Here is a 14,080-nt window from a genome sequence, read left to right as displayed (position 1 = left end):
ACATTCTGCTAACTGGAAGGCTCCTGTTCGGAATGAGTTCAGCAGTCTCCATGCAGCTTCTAGTGGACATAAGCCTACAACACAAAATACGCCTGATTTGGCACCAGATTAGCAAACTCACTCAGAGCAGCCACAAGATGGCTGTTGTGAGAAGTGTCCGAGTTGAGGTGGAGGCAAATTGTTGGGGTAGAGGGAAATTTAATCTGGCACATTAGAGGGAGTTGTACTCTGCAGCTAACCACGTTACACCTGGCCTGGGAGCACTTAATGCTGACACTGGGAGCCCCAAAAATACCAGGGGCTAGAGAGGCAGTTTTGTGATGCTATTCATGGTCATTTTCTGCTGCTAGCCCCTCAAATTATCAGATTTATTGAATTTAATTCCACAACTTGCCATGGCTGGATTTGAACGCGCAACCTCTGGATTACTAATCTGGTACCACAGCCACCGGGCTACCCCCCACCCACTTCTGCCCCCTCGAAAAAGTCCACAGAATTCCCAGCTCTGGGTGCCCAAAATGGAAAGTGCCCTGTTGCCTAGCACCACTTTGCTGAGCGCACATTTTACAAAAATATAAGTTTTGCACTGCTTCTGAAATGCACCGAGACCGTGTTCAGAGGTGGGAGGCTTTCAACCCATCAGCCTTGGCTGGATTCGGGTCCAGATCGCAGAGGTGAAAGGGCAGTGGCCATCATCAAATTAAGCCATAAATCCCCAGAGCAGTTTATAACCATTGCCTGAGTCTGGAGAGTTTATAGTCTTGAAATCATGTCTTGGTATCAGTTATTGATTATAACACATAGGGCTTTATTTGGGGAATTATTTCTTTTCATTCCCATTTTGAGGTTGATTTTAACCAGTCATAGTCGTCAATCCAGTACGGCTTTGACACCCAATGGAACAGATGTTTTACAGGTTCGCATCAATCCAAGATTGGTACTGAAACTGGCTGACAAGTCATTGAGAGATAATAATGAGATAGTATTGCATTTATACGGCACCCATCGAGTCCCTCAGAAACGTCTCAAAACACTTCACACACAATGAATTACTTTTGAAATGCAGTCAGTGTTGTTATGTAGGCAAATTCAACAGCCATTTTGTGCACAGTAACATCCCAGAAAAAGGCAATGCAATGTTTGACCACAGTTAACGCGCTTTTGGTAGTACTGGTTGAGCGAAGAATGATGGCCAGGACAATGGGAGAACTATTTCTATGTATCTCCTGTCCTTTGATTAGTACCACAAAATCTTTAACATCCACATGAACAGGCAAACGGGGGTCACAGTTTAACGTCTCCTCCAAAGGGCAGTGCCTACAACAATGTAGCACTCCCTCAGTACTGCACTGCGGGGTCAGGCTAGATTATGAGCATGAGCCTTGGAATCGGTGGCAGCTTGGCTCAGTTGGTGACACTCACCTTTAAGTCAGAGGATTCAAGCCCCACTACACAACTTGAGCACAGAACCTACCCTACATAACAACAGTGACTGCACTTCAGAAGTAAACTACTGATTGCAAAACACTTTGGGACATCCTGAAGACTTGAAACACTCCACCATTACTAACAAGCCAGGGGATCAACCCTGGTTCAATGAGGAGTGTAGAAGAGCATGCCAGGAGCAGCACCAGGCGTACCGAAAAATGAGGTGCCAACCTGGTGAAGCTACAACTCAGGACTACATGCATGCTAAACAGCAGAAGCAACATGCTATAGACAGAGCTAAGCACAACCAACGGATCAGATCAAAGCTCTGCAGTCCTGCCACATCCAGTTGTGAATAGTGGTGGACAATTAAACAACAAACGGGAGGAGGAAGCTCTGTAAACATCCCCATCCTCAATGATGGCGGAGTCCAGTACGTGAGTGCAAAAGACAAGGCTGAAGCGTTTGCAACCATCTTCAGCCAGAAGTGCCGAGTGGATGATCCATCTCGGCCTCCTCCAGATATCCCCACCATCACAGAAGCCAGTCTTCAGCCAATTCGATTCACTCCACGTGATATCAAGAAACGGCTGAGTGCACTGGATACAGCAAAGGCTATGGGCCCCGACAACATCCCGGCTGAAGTACTGAAGACTTGTGCTCCAGAACTAGCTGCGCCTCTAGCCAAGCTGTTCCAGTACAGCTACAACACTGGCATCCACCCGACAATGTGGAAAATTGCCCAGGTATGTCCTGTCCACGAAATGGAGGACAAATCCAATCTGGCCATTACCGCCCCATCAGTCTACTCTCAATCATCAGCAAAGTGTAAACACCAGGTTATAGTCCAACAGTTTTATTTGAAAATCACAAGCTTTCGGAGCTTTCGTCCTTCGTCACGTGTGTGAAGGTTTCCATCAAAGCACCGCATATATAGTCACAGAACAATGCCTGGTGATTACAGATAATCTTTCCAACTGCCCGTTATCACACCTCTGCATGGATGGTGTTCAGACAGGGGAACATTACACCTAAGACCACTGAATACGCAAGCGGTCAGATTACAAAGACAGAGAGAGTGAGAGAGAGTGAGAGAGAGAGAGAGAGAGAGAGAGAGAGAGAGAGAGAGAGAGCGACAGACAAAGAATGGCCAGTTGTAGTAAAAACAGATAACTTATTTTTCCCCCCCTGGTGGGGTTACGTGTAGCGTGACATGAACCCAAGATTCCGGTTGAGGCCGTCCTCATGGGTGCGGAACTTGGCTATCAATTTCTGCTCGATTTTGCGTTGTCGTGTGTCTCGAAGGCCGCCTTGGAGAACGCTTACCCGAAGATCGGTGGCTGAATGTCCTTGACTGCTGAAGTGTTCCCCGACTGGGAGGGAACCCTCCTGTCTGGCAATTGTTGCGCCGTGTCCGTTCATCCGTTGTCGCAGTGTCTGCATGGTCTCGCCAATGTACCATGCTCCGGGGCATCCTTTCCTGCAACGTATGAGGTAGACAACGTTGGCCGAGTCACAGGAGTATGAACCATGTACCTGGTGGGGTGGTGTCCTCTCGTGTGATGGTGGTATCTGTGTCGATGATCTGGCATGTCTTGCAGAGGTTGCCGTGGCAGGGTTGTGTGGTGTCGTGGACGCTGTTCTCCTGAGAGCTGGGTAATTTGCTGCGAACAATGGTCTGTTTGAGGTTGGGTGGCTGTTTGAAGGCGAGTAGTGGAGGCGTGGGGATGGCCTTAGCGAGGTGTTCGTCGTCATCGATGACATGTTGAAGGCTGCAGAGAACATGGCATAGTTTCTCCGCTCCGGGGAAGTACTGGACGATGAAGGGTACTCTGTTGGTTGTGTCCCGTGCTTGTCTTCTGAGGAGGTCGATGCGATTTTTCGCTGTGGCCCGTCGGAACTGTCGATCGACGAGTCGAGCGTCATATCCCGTTCTTACGAGGGTGTCTTTCAGCGTCTGTAGGTGTCCATCGCGTTCCTCCTCGTCAGAGCAGATCCTGTGTATTCGCAGGGCCTGTCCATGGGGGATGGCCTCTTTGACGTGGTTAGGGTGGAAGCTGGAAAAGTGGAGCATCGTGAGGTTGTCTGTAATCACCAGGCATTGTTCTTTGACTATATATGCGGTGCTTTGATGGAAACCTTCACACACCTGACGAAGGACGAAAGCTCCGAAAGCTTGTGATTTTCAAATAAAACTGTTGGACTATAACCTGGTGTTGTAAGATTCCTTACATTTGTCCACCCCAGTCCATCACCGGCATCTCCACATCATCAGCAAAGTGATGAAAGGTGTTGTCGGCAGTGCTATCAAGCGGCACTTACTCACCAATAACCTGCTCACCGATGCTCAGTTTTGAGTTCTGCCAGGACCACTCGGCTCCAGACCTCATTACAGCCTTGGTCCAAACATGGTCAAAAGAGCTGAATTTCAGAGGTGAGGTGAGAGTGACTGCCTTTGACATCAAGACAGCATTTGACCGAGTGTGGCACCAAGGAGCCCTACTAAAATTGAAGACAATAGGAATCAGGGGGAAAACTCTCCAGTGGCTGGAGTCATACCTAGCACAAAGGAATATGGTAGTGGTTGTTGGAGGCCAAACATCTCAGCCCCAGGACATCGCTGCAGGAGTTCCTCAGGGCAGTGTCCTAGGCCCAACCATCAATCACCTTCCCTCCATTCATAAGGTCAGAAATGGGGATGTTCGCTGATGATTGCACAGTGTTCAGTTCCATTCGCAACCCCTCAAATAATGAAGCAGTCTGAGCCCACATGCAGCAAGACCTGGACAACATCCAGGCTTGGATTGAGAACTGGCAAGTAACATTTGTGCCAGACAAGTGCCAGGCAATGACCATCTCCAACAAGAGAGAGTCTAACCACCTCCCCTTGACATTCAAAGGCATTACCATCGCCGAATCCCCCAACATCAACATCCTGGGGGTCACCATTGACCAGAAACTTAACTGGACCAGCCATATAAATACTGTGGCTGGGTATTCTGCAGCGAGTGACTCACCTCCTGACTCACCAAAGCCTTTCCACCATCTACAAGGCACAAGTCAGGAGTGTGATGGAATACTCTCCACTTGCCTGGATGAGTGCAGCTCCAACAACACTCAAGAAGCTCGACACCATCCAGGACAAAGCAGCCCACTTGACTGGCACCCCATCCACCACCCTAAACATTCACTCCCTTCACCACCGGCGCACAGTGGCTGCAGTGTGTATCATCCACAGGATGACCTGCAGCAACTCACCAAGGCTTCTCCGACAGCACCTCCCAAACCCGCGACCTCTACCACCTAGAAGGACAAGAGCAGCAGGCACATGGGAACAACACCACCTGCACGTTCCCCTCCAAGTCACACACCATCCCGACTAGGAAATATATCGCCGTTCCTTCATTGTCGCTGGGTCAAAATCCTGGAACTCCCTTCCTAACAGTACTGTGGGAGAACCTTCACCACACGGACTGCAGCGGTTCAAGAAGGCGGCTCACCACCACCTTCTCAAGGGCAATTAGGGATGGGCAATAAATGCTGGCCTCGCCAGCGACGCCCACATCCCATGAACGAATAAAAAAAAAAGATAAAAACAAGTTATTTCTTTCTCGGGCTCCAACTCTGATTCAGAGGGAAAATTTCCAAGCAAATGAAAATTCTGTGAAGTTTCTCACTGATCCCCGAAAGTAGTCCAACAGAAACTCCAGGTCATCAACAACCTGCATTATTCAATGCTGACTACTTTGCATTCAACAGATGTTAGCCTCGAAAATCTGCAGGCCGTTCTGGTGCAATCCCGGCCTAAGTTTATTGGGTGTGCAGTGATAGGCCCGCTGCCAGTTTCCTGTGGGTCCTCCGTCTGCCCCAAGTGCGGTGCCCTACATCAAAGGAGGACGCGGACAAAGCAGGGAGTCGCCTCTGCTCTGGCCTGGGGTCTGCCAGTTGCCCGGTACGCCGATGGATGTGAAGCAAAATAGCGTGCCAGCTATCTGGGTGAATCAGCCCCTTGTGGGTGATGCGCAAAGTCCAAAGTTACTTCATGCTGGTGGCACCAGCACAGCACCAATGGTTGACCAGTGCCGCTCCTCAACCCTCACCGCCCCCCCGCCCGCGGTGTGCCCATAGTGACCAGTTCTATTTGAATGAGAGAACCTCCCCCTGACCCAGATACTTCGCTGGGGGGAGCAGTGGAGGTTCCTAGTGGGCGGATCTCAGCACGTATTCCCGGATCGAGGGCCCACAGATCTTCAGGGCTAATAGTCCTATAGTCCCAACAGAGTTATGGCATTTTGCAGAGTATTAGATCATCTATATCTGTACTTTCCTACTTCCGATCTCATTGTTAAGTAGGCAATTATCCAACTCTCACTTCAATCTTCAATTGCACTCCTTAAAGGTGCCCTGTTCTGTGTCAAGAGTAAACTATTACCAATATTGGCGGCCTTGCATTAACTTAACTTAACTTAGCTGTTCCCATCATTACAACCACATTCTTTTAGGCCGAGATTTTAAGCTAACATCTTGATTTTTCCATGTCCTCATTAAAATTTCCACAAACCATACACCCTCCCAGGTCAAGGAGCTGGATTTGGAGGCCTCTTTGCTCAATGATTCCCCACAAAGAAAGCAAATTTAGCTGGGGCAGAAGAAGGGGTGTGGGCATCGCTGGCAAGGTTGGGATTTATTGCCTGTCGCTAGTTGCCCTTGAGATGGTGGTGATCTACTGGTCTCGGCATATTTGAGTTAGAGCGGGGGAAAATCATGATCACCCTCCCGTTTGTCGCCCAGCTGGAAAGTGCGCACAGGCGGCCGAGGTTAGCATTGAGCTCAGCTGTGACACTCGTGTAGTGGAATAGCTGCAGGTACTCGTCAGCTAGGCCCAGACATAAGGAATGTCCACTGGGGTCAATCACCAGAAGGTGGTTGCCACCCACTGAGCTGCCTTGTTCACCCAGCAGAAGTCAGCATCCTCAGGAACTGAGGGGAGAAACTAGGAAAATATAAATGGAACGCACAACCTGAGACCTCCTTCCCTGCTTTCTTATGAGACGCACCCAGCCACCTCCAAACTGCCGGCTGGATAGCAGCAATGATGGTGGTCTAGCAGCCCGTCATCCACCTCTCCTCTTGTTGGGTCTGGTGCTTTGTTGTTATTATTCATTCTCAGGTTATAGGCGTCGCTGGCAAGGCCGGCATTTATTGCCCAACCCTAATTGCCCTTGAGAAAGTGGTGGTGAGCCGCCTTCTTGAACCGCTGCAGTCCGTGTGCGGTGAAGGTTCTCCCGCAGTGCTGTTAGGTAGGGAGTTCCAGGATTTTAACGCAGCGACGATGAAGGAACGGCGACATACATCCAAGATGAAGGGTAGTCGACCCGCAACGTTAACTCTGTTTCTCTCTCCACAGATGCTGCCTGACTTGCTGAGTATTTCCAGCATTTTCTGTTCTTATTTCAGATTTCCAGCAGCCGCAGTATTTTGCTTTTGATTTATGTCCAAATCAGGATGGTGGAAGGGAACGTGCAGGTGGTGTTGTTCCCATCCACCTGCTGCCCTTGTCCTTCCAGGTGGTGGAGGTCACGGGTTTGGGAGGTGCTGTCGAAGGTGGTGGTAGGTGGTGGAGAGGCCTTGGGGAGTCAGGAGATGAGTCACTCACAGCAGAATACCCAGCCTGGCATGGCAATAGCAAGGAGTGTGGAAAAAACTAAACAAAAGAACTCTTAGAAACAACTGTCATAAAAGGGATGAGTTCAAACATGTCCAACATGATCTCATAGTACAATGTGGTTTAAAAAAATGATTTTACATTATCTTCCAATTTATGAATTGTTTATAAATTGAGGAACAAGCCTAACCAGCTGATTTATAACCAATAATTAAATAGCACAATACAGGTCACTGCAGTCCTTGTAACACAGACTGCAATTTACATCATTGTTATTATTCAAAGATTGTTAAATCTCAACCTTTTACGAGAAATCTTGCAATTGACATTCAGTTTTGTTTTGTAAGTGCTATCGTGGACACAATCCAGGTTATTTATCCAAACAAACACTTCCCTCGGACATCCCACCCCCACTCCCCCACACACCCTGACGTCAAGGACGTGAAAGGAAGTCGATCTACATGGGCTCATCTGCCATTGTCTCCCCACGTTGAAAATGGAAACGCATCTTATAATCTCTTGTCGAAAAAAAACGGAGACTAAAAGAAAGAATGGAATTTATACCTTATCCCATCTCTCAGCATGTCCCAAAGTGCTTCACATGCAACAAATTACTTTCAAGTGTAGTCACTGTTGTTGTGTAAGTGAATGGTGCAGTCCCTATTGTTCTGTAGGTGAATGGTGAAGTCACTATTGTTCTGTACGTGAATGGTGCAGTCATTGTTGTTCTGTAGGTGAATGGTGCAGTCATTGTTGTTCAGTAGGTGAATGGTGCAGTCATTGTTGTTCAGTCGGTGAATGGTGCAGTCATTGTTGTTCTGTAGGTGAATGGTGCAGACACTGTTGTTCTGTAGGTGAATGGTGCAGTCACAGTTATTTGTAGGTGAAAGCAGCAGTCATTTTGCACACATCAAGATTCCACAAACAGAAATGTGATGAATAACGAGTTAATCTGTTTTTAGTGATATTGTTCACATCGTTCACCTGACGAAGGAGGAAGCCTCCGAAAGCTTGTGAATTTAAAATAAAATTGCTGGACTATAACTTGGTGTTGTAAAATTGTTTACAATTTAGTGATATTGGTTGAGGGAAAGGATGCTGTCCGCGGGGCACCAGGAGATCTCCCTGCTCCTCTTGAATAGTGCCATGGGATCTTTGACATCCAACTAGCAGGCAGTTTAACTTTGCATCCCAAGGATGGCACCTCTAGCAGTGCAGCACTCCCTACATACTGCAATGAAGTCTAGATTCTGTCCTCAAGTCCTGGAGTGGGATTTGAACCGTACCATCTTACACTTGTCGAAGGTGTAGAGGAGATTTACTAGAATGGTACCAGGGATGAGGGACTTCAGTTATGTGGAGAGACTGGAGAAGCTGGGACTGTTCACCTTAGAGTAGAGAAGGTTAAGGGGAAATTTAATGGAGGTGTTCAAAATTATGTAGGTTTTGATAAGAGTAAATAAAGAGAAACTGTTTCCAGTGGTAGGAGGATCAATAACCAGAGGACATAGATTGAAGATAATTGACAAAAGAACCAGAGGGGAAATGAGAATATTTTTTTGGCAGCGACTTGTGGACTGCGCTGCCTGAAAGGGTGATGGAAGCAGATTCAACGGTAACTTTCAAAAGCGAATTAGATATATATTTGAAAAGGAAGAAAATTGCAGGACTATGGGAAAAGAGCAGGGGGAGTGGGAGTAATTGGATAGCTCTTTCAAAGGGCCGGCAAAGGCATGACGGGCCGAATGGCCTCCTTCTGAGCTGTATGACTCAGAAGCTAGAGTGCTACCAACTGGGCCAAGTGGAGACTCGTAAAATCTCTGTCCCCTCCCCTTTTGCCGGTACCCCGGAACCAGGCATCAACCGAGAATTAGGAGATGCTTGTGCAGACAATCTATTCTTGTACTACTGAACTGCCTCTCTTAGCCAGCTATCAGGAGATGTATGAGAGAGACCCTTTTGATTTCCTCCTACTCCCCATGAGGACTTGCTTGGGAACCCTTCGCTCACCGCTTCTGCACTTTAAAAGCCATTAAACAGCTCCATCAGTAATTTCTGGGCTATAGCATTATATTTGTAGTACAATGTAGGTTATATTTATGAATGACAGCAGGTCCATTTTACAGAACAATGGGGTGGAGTTCCCGCTCATTATATCAGAGCAACCTAGGTGGAATTGGCTGAACCAGCGTAAAAGATCGGGGAATTTTAAACGTAAGTGAGTTATGCCCAAAAGCACTTACGTTCCTGTTTTCTACGATCTTTTACGCTGGTTCAAGATTCAATTTGTCCGAATCAGGCCACACCCCCAGGTCGAAATTGCGAGATTCCTCCGATTCCGTTGGTTGGGGAAGGCTCTTCAAATTGGGCTCATTTTCTGAGGTGCACAGGCACTTGTGGGCACGTTTCAAAAGTTTTTTCATGTCAAAATATATTTAATTTACTAAGAAACTGACTAGCATACACCAATGAAACTATTAAATGGCTCAGTATAGTTTCTTTTAAGTCATTTTCAGTGATTTTAAATCAGATTACTCACAGGTGAAGGACTGGACAACCTTATTAAAAATACTTATTTTTGGTGGTAAACCCATGTTCAGCTGTATTAATAAAGCTGAACCAGGTCACCACTCTTAAACACATCAAGGAACACTTTTTAATGGAAAGTAAAAAAAAAAGCAAACGATTACGTTCTATTACGCCGCCCGATTGCGCTGGTTCATGGAAGATTTTACGTTTGTGATTATGCAAATGGATTTTAGCGGAAACTTGAACCCAAAGCGGAAACTCCACGATTTTGTAGTCCAATTGGAATCAGAAGGTGAACTTAGACCGCATGCATTCGAACCTTTACGGAGATTGAACCTGAATAATATGCTGGCAACAAAATAATAAAGATATTTAGAGTGGCCTCATTTTAAAGTTTTTTCTCATCTTAAAGTATCACTTCTCTCAACCATTCACCGTTCTTTGACCCAGAGGCGCAGGTGATCAGCCCAGGTTAACGTAAGAGAAACCCAAGACAATGTAGCATTCCTGTAGCACTGCACAGTAGTGTCAACCTAGATTCTAAGAGGTCTCTGCCTCATCCATTTAATCTCCTGAGGGAATATTCTACTTATCAAGCCTCCTGATCCACAAAGGCAATCAGAAAAACTTGAGATGTTTAATTGATTCTCATATTTCTGCTATTCAACTCTGCACTGTTGCTCTCCAAAGTATGGGGCCAAGACGGCTCAAAAGGGGGCCAGAGTCAGAAGAGCAAAAGGTGCGCGTTGGCATATAGAGCCGACGAAAATTATAGTGTCAGCCGTGGCCCAGTGAGTAGCACTCTCACCCCCTGCGTCAGAAGGTCGTGGGTTCATGTCCCACTCCAGAGACTTGAGCACAAAACCTTGGCTGGCACTCTGAGGGAGTGCTGCACTGTCGGAGGTTGAGACATTAAACTGAGGCCTCAGGTGGACGTAAACTAAACTAAAAATCTCTGCTCCCGTAGCAGAGCAGTGGAAGAATCATTAACACTCCATGGAGTACTTGAGTTAAGTCCTACTCCAGTATCATCACTGTTCTTGCCAAAGTCCACTGGCTTCTTGTCTCTCAAAGCACTGAATTCAAAATCCCTGCCCTCATCTGTGAGGCTTTCCCTACCTCTAGAAAAAAAGAACGTGCATTTCTTTAGCGCCTTTCACGACCATAGGATGTCCCAAAGTGCTTTTCAGCCTATGAAGCATTATTGACTTGTAGTCACTGTTGTAATGTAGGAAACGCAGCAGCTAATTTGCACACAGCAAGGTCCCACAAACAGCAATGAGATAATGATCACATAATCTGTTGTAGTGATGTTGGTTGATAGATAAATATTGGGGATAACTCCCTTGCTCGTCTTCGAAATAGTGCCATGGGATCTTTTACGTCCACGTGAGAGGACAGATGGGGCCTCAGTTTAATGTCTCAACCTCCGACAGTGCAGCACTCCCTCAGAGTGCCAGCCAAGATTTTGTGCTCAAGTCTCTGGAGTGGGACATGAACCCACGACCTTCTGACGCAGGGGGTGAGAGTGCTACTCACTGGGCCACGGCTGACACTATAATTTTCGTCGGCTCCATATGCCAACGCGCACCTTTTGCTCTTCTGACTCTGGCCCCCCTTTGAGCCGTCTTGGCCCCATACTTTGGAATGCTCTCCTTAAACCCTTCCGCCTTGCGACCTCTCTCCCCTCCTTCAAGCCTCCTCCAAACTTTGGTCACCTATCACAGATGGGTACACTAACCTCAGATAAACTTCAACGAGGTGCCAGAGGCCATAATGTTCCCCCATAAGGTTCCCCCATCATGCCCTCGATGTATCCAGAGAGAACCTCTCTGGATACATCGAGGGCATCCTGAAACCCATCGTACAGGGAACCCCCAGCTTCTGTCGCGACACTACAGACTTCCTACAAAAACTCAGTACCCACGGACCAGTTGAACCAGGAACACTTCTCACCACGATGGACGTCTCGGCACTATACACCAGTATCCCCCACGATGACGGCATCGCTGCGACAGCATCAATACTCAACACCAACAACAGCCAATCTCCGGAAGCCATCCTACAACTCATCCGCTTCATCCTGGATCACAATGTCTTCACCTTCGATAACCAGTTCTTTACCCAAACACACGGAACAGCCATGGGGACCAAATTCGCACCCCAATACGCCAACATTTTCATGCACAAGTTCGAGCAGGACTTCTTCACTGCACAAGACCTCCAACCAACACTATACACCAGATACATCGACGACATTTTCTTTCTATGGACCCACGGCAAGGAATCACTAAAGAGACTACACGATAACATCAACAAGTTCCATCCCACCATCAAGCTCACCATGGACTACTCCTCAGAATCAGTTTCTTTCTTGGACACACGAATCTCCATCAAAGACGGGCACCTCAGCACCTCACTCTACCGCAAGCCCACGGACAACCTCACGATGCTCCACTTTTCCAGCTTCCACCCTAACCACGTCAAAGAGGCCATCCCCTATGGACAGGCCCTGCGAATACACAGGGTCTGCTCAGACGAGGAGGAACGCGATGGACACCTACAGACGCTGAAAGACGCCCTAGTAAGAACGGGATATGACGCTCGACTCATCGATCGACAGTTCCGACGGGCCACAGCAAAAAATCGCATAGACCTCCTCAGGAGACTAACACGGGACGCAACCAACAGAGTACCCTTTGTCGTCCAGTACTTCCCCGGAGCGGAGAAACTACGCCATGTTCTCCGCAGCCTTCAACATGTCATCAATGAGGACAAACACCTCGCTATGGCCATCCCCACACCTCCACTACTCGCCTTTAAACAGCCACCCAACCTCAAACAGACCATCGTTCGCAGCAAACTACCTAGCTTTCAAGAGAACAGCGTCCACGACGCCACACAACCCTGCCACGGTAACCTCTGCAAGACATGCCAGATCATCGACACAGATACCACCATCACACGAGAGGACACCACCCACCAGGTGCATGGTTCATACTCCTGTGACTCGGCCAACGTTGTCTACCTCATACGTTGCAGGAAAGGATGCCCCAGAGCATGGTACATTGGCGAGACCATGCAGACGCTGCGACAACGGATGAACGGACACCGCGCAACAATCGCCAAACAGGAGGGTTCCCTCCCAGTCGGGGAACACTTCAGCAGTCATGGACTTTCATCCACCGACCTTCGGGTAAGCGTACTCCAAGGCGGCCTTCGAGACACACGACAACGCAAAATCGTCGAGCAGAAATTGATAGCCAAGTTCCGCACCCATGAGGACGGCCTCAACCGGGATCTTGGGTTCATGTCACGCTACACGTTACCCCACCAGCGAACAAATGTTATCTGTTTTTAATATAATGGGTCATTTGCTGGCTCTCTCTGCCTTCCGGATGTTTCTGCCTCTCTCTGTTTTTTTTCTCTGTTTTTTTTCCCTGTTTGTTTTTTTGTTGAATGTGTATTCGGGGGTTCTGCAGGTGACACCTCTCTGTCTGAACACGGTGATTGCCTTGGCAACGGGCAGTTGCAGGGGCAGTCTGTAAACACCATGTATTGTTCTATATGTATAAATGCGTAGGCTTCAAGGAGCTCTTGAAACATTTGCCTGAGGAAGGAGGAAATCTCCGAAAGCTTGTGAATTTAAAATAAAATTGCTGGACTATAACTTGGTGTTGTAAAATTGTTTACAAAAGGCACAGGAGAGCATTACGCCACTAAAAGCACTTCCACCACAGCAGAGCAACAGGTCTGCGCATCGCCCCGTTCCCAGCTGAATAAACCACATAAACCAAGGCAACTAAGAACGGGCAATAAATGCGGCCTTGCCAATGTCACCCACATAGTCAGACTGCCCTTCATGTTCAACCAACAAGCACCACCCGCTATGCTGGAATGCCGGTTCCAATCCCCTCAATTGCCCAATTATTACCTCAGTAACTGACAGGAAATGTATAGGGTGTCAGTTAGCGGCTCACTGAGTAGCACTCTCGTCTCTGAGTCAGGAGGTTGTGGGTTCATGTCCACTTGAGAAACACAAGCACATAACCCAGGCCGACATTCCAGTGCAGTACTGAGGCAGCGCTTCACTGTCAGACGTGCCGTCCTTCGGATGAGACGTTAAACCGAGGCCCCATCAGCCCTCTTGGTTGGATGTAAAAGATCCCATGGCACTATTTCGAAGAACAGTAGGGGAGTTCTCCCTGTTGTCCTGGCCGATATTTATCCCTCAACCAACACCACTAAAAACAAATTATCTGGTCATTATCCCATTGCTGTTTGTGGGAGCTTGCTGTGCGCAAATTGGCTGGGACGGCCTGAGGTCGTGAAAGGTGCTATATAAATGCAAATTCTTTCTTTCTTCTTTCTTCATAGACCTATCATCAAATAGGATACTTATGCAAACCCACAACCAAACAACATGTAACAGACCAGAAATTCCTGGGTTTGATTTCC

The 14,080-nt window shown here is 47.7% G+C and overlaps 1 protein-coding gene across 1 annotated transcript in view; it reads right to left on the bottom strand.

Moving 5' to 3' along the window:
* Positions 1 to 14,080, bottom strand: part of nhej1 (nonhomologous end-joining factor 1) — a 261,649-nt gene that overhangs the window by 70,632 nt on the left and 176,937 nt on the right. The gene's annotated exons all lie outside the window — the stretch shown is intronic.

This window comes from Heptranchias perlo, chromosome 7 (assembly GCF_035084215.1).
Source record: "Heptranchias perlo isolate sHepPer1 chromosome 7, sHepPer1.hap1, whole genome shotgun sequence".
Taxonomy (NCBI): domain Eukaryota; kingdom Metazoa; phylum Chordata; class Chondrichthyes; order Hexanchiformes; family Hexanchidae; genus Heptranchias; species Heptranchias perlo.
The sequence above is the reverse complement of the archived record's forward strand: the minus strand, read 5'-3'. Positions and strand labels throughout refer to the sequence as shown.